The sequence below is a fragment of the Sinocyclocheilus anshuiensis genome, unplaced genomic scaffold (genome assembly GCF_001515605.1).
Source record: "Sinocyclocheilus anshuiensis isolate Anshui unplaced genomic scaffold, SAMN03320099.WGS_v1.1 scaffold1830, whole genome shotgun sequence".
Classification (NCBI taxonomy): Eukaryota; Metazoa; Chordata; class Actinopteri; order Cypriniformes; family Cyprinidae; genus Sinocyclocheilus; species Sinocyclocheilus anshuiensis.
Genome location: NW_015546014.1, coordinates 706,278 through 717,154, shown reverse-complemented (window position 1 = coordinate 717,154; position 10,877 = coordinate 706,278). Strand labels below are relative to the sequence as shown.

The 10,877-nt window shown below is 38.9% G+C and overlaps 1 protein-coding gene across 1 annotated transcript in view; it reads left to right on the top strand.

The window, feature by feature from the left end:
• The first annotated feature begins 3,715 nt into the window (after window positions 1-3,715).
• ndnf (neuron-derived neurotrophic factor) overlaps window positions 3,716-10,877 on the top strand; it is an 18,260-nt gene continuing 11,098 nt past the window's right edge. The window contains exon 1 of the mRNA XM_016499540.1: window positions 3,716-4,022. The gene's annotated coding sequence lies outside the window, so the exon portion shown is untranslated. The remainder of the gene's footprint in view (window positions 4,023-10,877) is intronic.

Genomic DNA, 10,877 nt, shown 5'->3' with positions numbered 1-10,877 from the left:
GTGTGTGAGTGTGTGTGTGTGTGTGTGTGTGTGTGTGACATCTCATTCAAGACCAGCATTCCAGAGCTAGATGAGTGCTTCACGATTACACTGTGTGTGTTATAACACTCTCTTCAACATGTCTCTGTTTTCTGTCTCCAGCATCGCTGCTATCGATTTATCGTCATGAAGCTTCTTCCACTTACTGTTGAGATCCACTGTGTCTTCCTGCAGCATCCGTATCTACAGCTGAACAGATATCAGAGCCCACATGAGCAGAAAGGCTCAGAGTCCTGCTGCGCAGACTGATTTGGTTTAATGGCTGTCGGTAGAGATGTGCAGTACATGCCTTTACATGGAGATTAATGGGATAAAGCGTATGCTTCATGTTCTGTTCAGAATCAGAAAGACCCAGAGGTGCCTTTTATAGCTCAAAAACATATCTAAAGCTGAGCTATCACGTCAATGCTACTGCTTCATAACTTCATGTTTTAAAAAGTCTGTAAAAAAGGACCAAAAAAGAAAATGGTCATATTTATATTTTTCTGTATCTTATTTTCCACAGGTGTTTTGCTTGTATATTTAATAATGCATTGCATTGTGTTGTGTTTTAGGGTTAAAGGAAATCATGTATTTTTGTCTTCTTACAGGGTTTGATGTGATTGTTAATTAAATTGAAATCCCCTAAACCTAAATATTAAATGTGGGCATGCAAAATATTTTTGCTTTCACTTAATTGCATGCTATTTGCAGTTAAACTAAAATGTAATTTTAAATTTATATGAAATGCAATTAGTTACATTTAAGAGTGTTATTTTAACCCATTTAAGTGGGACTTATACATATACATATTTATATGTAATTTCATTCTTCTATTGTCTTTAAAATATGTTTAAAGTGTACTGCCAAATGTATAAATGTAGCCATATGTAGCATATATATAGTAAACTACAATACACTTTAATGCCATTTCTATTAAAACTTGTATGTCATGTATTTAAATATATTTGTAATTACACATTTGTAATGATGACGCTGTCATTTTGTACAATTCAATTAATTTAATTCTAATATCAAATAACACACTAGGTACAAATCTTTATTTAATTCACATGTGCTTTAAGTATGTTAGTCAAAATAAGAGTACTTAAAAGCACAAAGAAATATTATTAAAATCATTTAAGATGTGCTTGTAAAATAAATTGTGAAAAAAGTGAATTAGGTGTGTTGAAACAGTCAGGAAAGCAAACTCTTTTCAAGTATAAGTGGCCTTATATTTCATTATTATATTATCTGCAAGTTTAACAATATATTTTTAGATCTGAAGTTCACTACAAGTGCACATTCAATACACTTAAGCTCCCTTCTTTTTCACGTGGGCATGTTTTTGCTAGGGTCAAATTGACCCCATATGTAAATGATTTTACTTTTATGGACAATCGCCTTTCTGAAAATTTGGACTTCACATATGAAGTCAATCTCAACAGAATCATGCGGCTCTCACTAGAAAAGCTACAAAACCACTAGATGGTGATATTGCACTTACACTCATAACACCAGGCTGCTGTCTGAAACATAGCTCTTACTCTCATTCGAAGTCAAATATTATCTTCTGAAACAGATGAATGTATGAAATTGTATGAAATTAAAACAAGATTTACAAAAATCTCCCAGAACGATTGCCCCTGATCTAATCAGAGGAGCATTAAGAGACGAGATTTAACGCTCTCATTCCATCTGATCGAAGCCTTCAGACACTCATTCAGTCATAAATGACCATTCATCACTGAGAGCATTTGTTCAAGCTGCTGTTATCTTTCATAAATATTTACTTCCCCTGGTTAAAACCTCCCCTTCACACCTCCAATAGATACGGGTCGTAGAGACGGCAATGGAGAGAATGGCCCGCTGTAAACAGCCCAACAAAAGAAACAAACCATGCCTGCGCTCTTCAAACAAACCCCACAATTGCGTGTGTGTTGGTAATCACAAGCTATTCAAGTATGCAAATACTGCAAGTACAAAAAGAAGGACGGGAAGCATCGTGGGACTTTTTTTCAGTGTGACACAGCTCTTTTGATGAAGTCTTCAGGAGTTGCCGGATGAGAGACAGATGCACTACTGTAAACTATCCTGCGTGTGAGGAAACAAAAACACAACTTCAGCAGGCCTTTGGAGGCTTGACTGTGAAGTTTAGTGTGCTACCTAGTGCATAGACGCATACGTGCATTTAAATGTTTGGACACAATCTTAAAGGGCTTACATGAGGGTTACTACACAACCTGAATTTCAGAGAAAAAATGAATTCAAAAACAGGCATTTCAGTTTTTTCAGTAGGCTATTCTTATTTGATATTTGTTGTCATGAGGACTGGTTTCAATTTTGATCATAATTGTATTCACATTCCTTTTTGACCAGTGAAATGATGCCCAGAATGCTGTCTAGGAAGACAGATCACTGGGTTTTGAGACATAATGCCTATTATCACGTCAATTTGACCATGCTTTTTTGCTGCTTTTTCTGCACATTCTGCAATATATAGATTCAGTTATTATCAGTAATCTAATTTTATAACCCACAGATCAACCAAATGATAGTTTTCAAAGATGGAAAAGTCCATTTTGAAAAAAAAACAAACAAAAAAAATAAAAAATTTTTTTCAAAGTTTAAAACAGCTTTTGTTGTTCAGATATGCAGATATGTCAGTTCACAGATTTATGATGAGTGTGTCTATAAATATATTCAGATGTACACCTGCATATATATATATACAGTATATATACAGTATGTATATATATATATATATATACGTTAGGATGTACAGCTTTATATTCACATATTATCTCTTCGGATTAAAAAATATATATATTCAGATATCCCTATATATTTGGTTCTATATTCTATATAGAAATGTATGTTCAGGGTCTAGAATGATATATTTTAGGATTTAGCGTGACATTTAGATTTATATAAATATATTTGCATTTTTAACTTTAGATTCACAATATTTATACTCAATTATACTATACATAATATAAACTACATAAACTATATATGTATATAGGGCCTACTTCCGATTTATACTCAAGTTTTAACTGTATTTAACTTTTGTGAAAAAAAAAATTTATATCCAAAGTACCACTATATATTTTGGATTTATATTGCCAGATTTGTATGGCCTATTGTATTTAAATATTTATAACTTTATATTCAAAATTGTATATATTGAAAACTTTTTATTTATAACTATATTTTTAGAAAATGTATTTAAATAAAATTTAATTAAACGGTTACACTTTTTTTAGATAGTCCACTTTAGACATTCTACTAACTATGAGTAACTTTGTAACTACATGTCAACTACATGTCAACTAATTCTCATTCATTTGCAACTACATGTCTACTAACTCTCAGAGTAGACTGTTAGGGTAGGTTTAGGTTTAGTAGAATGTTGACAAAGAAAGTGTTAAGCAGACAGTCTACTAATACTCTACTAACTGCTAGCTGACATGTAGTTGACATGTAGTTGCAAAGTTACTTACTGTTAATAGAATGTCTACAGTGGACTATCGAAATAAAGTGTTACCAATTAAACTTAAAACTACAATGTAACTTTAATACTTGAGGCTTTGGCAGTGTAAGGTCTTTGTCATGATGCCACTGAAGCTTGTTGACTCCTGTAAGGACCGTGTGTTTGTGCGCTGTGTCAGAAGAGTGGGCTGGTCTTCAGAGAGAGAGACACTTCACAGCAGTCTGACTCTCACTTCACTCTCAGTCTCTACAGAGGAGAACAGCAGGAGAACAACTCTGGATACCCACTAAGACTAGAAGCCAACTTTGGGACGGGAGAAACTCCGTGAGCACAGAGCCGGATCCGACTGAAGGAATCTAGCCGGAACAACTTCAGTGCACTTTCTCCAAAAAGCTCCCTGCATTTCCATCGTGTGTGTTCTTAGACACGTTTGCGCTGCTGACAAACACAGTCAAAGAACATTTCGATCAAGACACTTTCGCACTGGAGTGATTTAACCCAAAAGAACAAGGTAAGGAACTTCGCGTAAAATTGAGATGTTTTAGGTATTTCTTGACAATAGCTTTTAGTTGCCCGTTCATAGCAAATGCGCGCAGGAGCCGATGCGTTTAAAACCTCTCAGGATCATTTGCACTATTTTGAGACATTGCTCAGAGGTACCTGCCTTTGCATTTCCTAAATGCTTTCAAGCCTCATGAAAGAGTTTGAAACACTTCTGCAGTCACGCGGGGAAACGGAGCGGGACTCCCCGCGCTCTTTGAACCTTCTGCCAGAACAAGAGCGACGGGCTTTTGCGGTCTGCAAACTCCTGGAAGTGAAAGATTTCAAACACCTTTCCATCAAGCCCGAGCTCGCAGGCTCTTTGAATGTTCGTCTGGATCTCAGAGGAGGTGCGATGGGAGTTTTTGGACATTGTGTTGGAGACGCGGTTCCCATGCGCTCCCATCCGCCAGACGCAATTCATCACAACTCGTCCTCGCCCTCTCAATTGTGCGTCTGTTATTCAGTCTTTCAAAGTGTTAAACGTCTCAGTCTCCGCTGAAGGCAAATGCACATAGGGAGTTTTTCTTTAAATATCTGTTGGTTAGGAACTTCTCCAAACAGTAACGCATAAAAGCACCTGCAAGATACGATTTTTTTTGTGGCCCGTGTCTGCACGACTGCTTTACGAAATGAACTGTCCTTTGCTGTTTAGAGAGATGAATGCTTTGACAGGAACAACTTATTGCACAAGTCTGCGTTTTTCTTTGGTTTAAGCAGTGAGTTTGGTTTTATTTCTCAACATCAAGGTTTTAGGTTAATTTTACAGTTTTTTAATGAATAAGAGAAAGTGTATAATTTAGATTGGACTGCTCAATTTAAGTTTCAAGTGGACTAGTTTTTAAAATGTTATTCCCAAAAATCCAAACAACCATAATCTACATTGTTTCACGAATATGTAGTGAAATGAGAAATGTAACATTTGATGCATATTTAGTTGTCAGCACTGATGGCCTGAAAAGCACAACAAACAAATCTCACAAATTCCATTTTAATGTTTACTTAAATGTGACCCTGGAGCACAAAAGCAGTCTTAAGTCGCTGGGGTATATTTGTAGCAATAGCCAAAAAAACACTGTATTTTATAAAGAACAATAATTTATTTTCTGTAAAGAACCATAAATCAATGGAAAGCTTATTTATTCCGCTTTCAGATGATGTATAAATCTCAATTTAGAAAAATGTACCCTTATTACTGGTTTTGTGGTCCAGGGTCACAAATGATCCTGCAGTGTGTCAAATACATTTTTTAAAAGTACAAATATTCTGTGTGTATTAATGTAAGCCTATAAAAACTGCATGATGAATAATCATTATATGATAATAAAAGTAGCTCTTTAAAGATTAAAAAGTATTGCATGTCACTTGCTTGAAATTTCAGATCAGCTACCCATCTGCAGCATGCAGCGAGATCTCGGTCCTATTTGCATCCTTTTCTTTTTGAATTTGAATAGTAAATTGTGTTGGATTTTTTAATCTCTCCGATGGGATTGCGAGGATTAGTCTCCTATCAGACACAAACAACTACGAAGTGGATTGCTGGCTACCTGATGTGGCTCCTGGTGAGAGTGATACTTTTCTCTGGGCCGGGAGACGTAATGAAAGGCAGACTCAGAATGAGGGAATTTGAATAACTGTATTTAGTGGCGAGGCCAAGCTGCACTGCCTCCCATCCTCTCTCGGAAAGAATGAAACAGGAACAAAAGTCTAAGAACTGGAAGGTCTGTGTTGCATAGCGTGTCTAAACCCTTATTTGCATATGAAAACTCTGGCAGCGAAAGAATTCTGCCACTGTTGCAATAGCCATTTGTGTGTCCGACGGAGTGACAGTCCGATGCGGAGATACAGTCGTCCTCACGCTGGACTTTGTGGGGTCTGACGTGACTGTGTGTCATGTCCTGTTGAGGAGAACCAGGGATTTAATTGCAGCTTTTCGAACGTTTTGTGACCCCCTACTCTTTCATTTCCATATCTGTTTGTTCGCAAAGCTTCAGAGCTCAAATTCAGTTTGAGATGGTTCATTCAGTGCATCCTGTTGGCGAAACACGCAAACAACGCTGCTCACATAAGATAATTTTCGTTCTTGGTAGGTAGATGATAAATAAACGGCAGTGGCTTCTTTATTTCCCAGCATGCCCGTTTGTGCGCTTCCTTAGATATGCTCGTATGGGTGGAGTGAGGAGGACAAATTGTCCCTCAAGTCTGTGAATATCTGTGAGATCTCAAATTCTTCTCACAAAGACAGCAATGAAGTGAACATCAGTCAGGGGCCTTCCCATTCAATGGTCTGTTTGTGCGGCACTTGGAGAAAGTGGCCCTTACACCCTCAGCACAGCTGCTGAAGAACATTCCCAAACATTGTACTAATTGGGAGTCCTGAGATAAAGATCTGTTTGAGGATACTTAGAGTGGGACATCTGGACACTCTTGAGTAGGTTTGACTTTATTAATAATCGCCTGGAGACGTTATACTTCACAGCTACTCTGTGTCTGTCTCAAATGTGCCTCAAAAACACAAATATCGTCAACGATTTTACTCAACAAATGCCGTTCTGGGTCCTTGCCAAAGTAAACAAGCAGCAGACAGCCAAGTGTCCACGGTGGAGTGCTGGACTTCAGCTCTCAAAACCGGCTTCTAACAATTAGTCATTGTGCCATTTGGCTGTCCAAGAGCACCAGTGCAGCTCAGGATTGGCATACAGACAGCCAAAGTACATGTCAAGCACCTCAGCTCTAAAGTGCTGATCTCATTTATAAGAAATCATAACATTTGAGGTGAGAAGGACACATAGTGGCTGTTTGCGTGCACACTCATTCATTTTTCAATACAAACCAAATACCACATAATGAGGTAATTGAGACACAGCTGATACTGCCGTGTATGTCCAACGCTGTTCCTGGAGGGACAATGTCCTGCAGGGTTTAATTCTAAATGGCCCCAACAAACATGCCTGTGGCTTTTAACTCCAGTCCTGGAGGGACAGTGTCCTGCAGACTTTATTTCTAACCCTAATTTAACACAACTGTCTCTAATTTGTAACATAGTGATTAGCATGTTTGGGGTGTTTGATTAGGGTTAAACTCATCAGGACACTGGCCCTAGAGTTGAAGAGCCCTGCCATGTACTCTTATTCACTATTGCCTACAATACTCATCTAATACAGTCTTTCCCAACCATGTTCCTAGAGGCCCCCAACATTGCAGTTTGCATGTGTCCTTAATCCAACACACCTGATTCAACTCATCGAAGCCCCCCAGTACTGCACATTTTGCATGTTTCCTTAATCAAGCCTGGTTCAGGTCATCAGCTCGTTAGTAGAGACTCTTAGACCTGAAATGGATGTGTCAAACAAAGAGGACATGTAAAATGTGCAGTGTTGAGGGGGCTCCAGGAATGTGGTTGGGAACCACTGCTCTAATTCAGTCCACTGAATGAGTGAATGAAAACAAATGAGTGAATTCGGACACTGAGGGCACCGGTAATGCTGAAGATGGCATCTTCTGGCAAGATGAAGTAATTAATTTGCATGATGCTCACAATGCGTGGGTTTTCTCTAGCTACTAGCCTAGTCATTAAGTCTACATAAGTTGTACATTCATTATTGAGGTGCATTATGGGACTGAATCACTGCAGTCAATAATATACACTATAGTTCCAGACACCACTACTAATGGCTGTCCCCTTGAATAGTACACTACATCAGTGGTCCCCAACCACATTCCTGGAGCCCCTCAACACTGCACATTAATCAAACACACCTGATTCAGGTCATCAACTCATTAGTAGAGACTCCAAGACCTGAAATGGATGTGTGAGAGAAAGGAGACATGCAAAATGTGCTGTGTTGGGGGGCTCCGGGAGCATGATTGTGAACAACCTGCACTTCATAAGGTTATAATATGTGATTTTGGATACAACCTGGTCGTTTCTAAGAATCCTAAAGACCTTGATTTGCAGGTAAAGGTGTGTTTAATTAGAATGGGAGCCAAACTCTGCAGGATAGTGTCCCTCCAGGAGCAGGACTGGACATGTCGCAAATTATGAAAACTAAACTAAAATAGAGATTTTTATTTAATGTGGTTTTGAATCTGGTTTATGAATATCATATTTGAATGGGTTATACCAAAACAAAAAAAAAAGATTGCATAGCTTGGCCTATTGGTGTAGCAGGACGGGGATTGTCAGAATAGATGGACTAACCACTGACTCTTGTCAGAGCTGCACTGAATAAAACTGCTCTACAAAATCCAACATTGTCCCCATTGTGTTCCACTGTTGAGGTTGGTTTCTTTTCCCCTGTCTCATGCTTTCCAGCTCTGGCTCCGTATGTATGCATGACAGGGCCGTGAGGAGCCCAGGGGACGGAGCTCACAGTAAATGTCTGTTCAGAGGTTTCGGGAAGCGCTGACAGAAGCTGAGGGAAACTCACGCATTCTCCAGTTTCAGGGCGTCGTGCCTCTGTTGAAACAGAATCTGAAATGTTTCCCTTATCTCGGTGGAAATGAAGGCTTTTGCAGCTCTGGTGTGATATAGGAGAGTTCACATATGTGACACTGAGCTCCATAGGGAGGAGAGTCAGTATGGAGGCAGTATGTGTGTGTGTAAACGTGCAGTCATACATGTTTAAAAAGCGACTGAGACAGAAGTGACACCCCCACACAGGTTAGCGCGGTAATGATGGCACTCCGCTGTTTGTGGCCCGGGCCGCTGCGGTTTGATTGACAGGTGGTAGCTGCTCTGGTGATATGTGTTTTCACCCTGTCAGTAGTGCTGCTTTTCATGCACCATACATGTGCTACTCATCTATGTGTGTGTGTGTGTGTGTGTGTGTGTGTTTCCCTGACTGAGCCTGTTAGTCCCTGTCTCACCCTGAATTGCACGTTAACACTTCCTGTGGCAATTAATCAATCTATTATTTGACTGATTGAACCATTTAACGACAGGCTGATAGAATTATCTGCTTCTAATTGTTGATCAATCAGTCAGACTTTGCTGTTGCCTAAAGCCTCTAGACTCCCAGTGGAGATGAATGGTTATATTCTCTGATTTGGATAAACATATTTTGAAGAGAATGAGATTTCTGTCTCTGGAGAGATAATTAGAAGAATTGTAACCAAAGGAAATCCAGAGTGGAATGCAGCCAGATGTTTCTGAAACACCTTACACAAGATTCTTGTAAGGCATTTGTGTTGCAGAATTATCTCTAATGGTTCATTAGATCGTAGAACGATAATCAAGGAGGTTAAAACGAGGTAAATGACTTAAAGTCGCAGAGTAAGCTGTTTAAATAGCACCATCGCATTGTCGTTTTACTCGCATTTTGAGGACGATAATTCAAACATTACAGCTTGTTGCGTTCAAAGGGTTTAAGCTGTTTAACATTATGAACTTGACTCTACGACCTTCCCCGCAACACACTCTCTCCCGAAACCACTTCAAGGTCCAATTCATCACACATCTTAGATTTGTACATGGTGCATAAGTGATGCAGGACCCGAATGAACCCGTTTCCGTCACAGGAAAAAAGTTTGGTAAAAACAAATGAATGCACCCACTTGTGTAGAAACTTCATGCTAAAAATGTGAAAAAAGTCTCTACAGGTCTCTCATAATCATAGCCGACACAGCGACATTGCTGAGAGATACATTAGTGTCGCAGATATTCATGATGCATGCAGAAGCTCGGTTCCAAAAAACTAGGTAGCTTCCTTCTAAGGGTCCTTTCACGTTCATGCATTAAAAAAAAAAAAAAAAAGGAGCAAAACAAAGTTGACACAATTGCGGCTGACTCTGCCTTCAAATTATCCTCCCCCAAATTACGATCAGACATTCTCCCCAGCTCTAATTAAACATTAGCTTTTATTTGTTCCAGATGGGGCTTTGTTTTGAAGTTTTATTTTAGAAAGAGTCTTGCTTTCTGCTCTGGGAAACACAACTGCATCCAAACCTGACAAAGTTGCAGAGGCAATCCATGTTCCTGTGTTCCTTTGCTTTCTCCTCTTGGTTGTAAATTGGAATTTGTGGCAAATGCTCTGCAACCACATCCAAAGAGATACAGTATTATAATTCTTACCCAAGGATCATACATACAAGGTTTTCCCGGTCACAATCTACACTTTTGTTTTCCCATTCACTTCAGAGCTCTCCAGTGAACACTGACTTCATTTCTGCAAGCCTAGGCTGAATTTCTACAAGTAAATAGTATGTTAAATCACTAATCTGGACTAGAAGATATCCTTGTATGTTACATGACTGTGAATTAAGATGGACTGTTTTCATACCATTTGCGAACCATACCAAATTTCACATATTCCTAAGTTATCCCAGAACACTTTTTCAAGCAAACTCAATGCCGAGCTTGGAAAATCAGTTTCACCACAACCAAACAGACTTGGGTCTGCACCAAAAGTGTTCGAAACATGTCCTCAAAGTATCCAGCATAAGTATATCTACATCCCCATATACCTATTTAACAATACAAGATGAGTCCTTAAGTGAGAGCATCACTTTTCTGTGTGAGAATATCCTATTAGACCATCAGAGCACAAGAGAAAGAAGTGCTCTCTTGTTGTGCGAGACAGAGGAGAGGAAATGTAATGCATGATAAAAGCAGTGCTTTGTGTGCAAATGCAGTTAAGTACATTTTGTGATTGGCCGAAGTGAAAAGCCCAAGTGTAAAGGAGGGGGGAAGTGATAATGTGCAACTTTTAAAAGAAAGGCAAGAGGAAGGCACGTAAAAGAAAGAGAAACAATGGATGAAAGCGGAAGAGGAGAAAGAGAGAGTACCATCTGAGCTTGGCAAATAAAGAGTGAGTGAAAGAGGTCA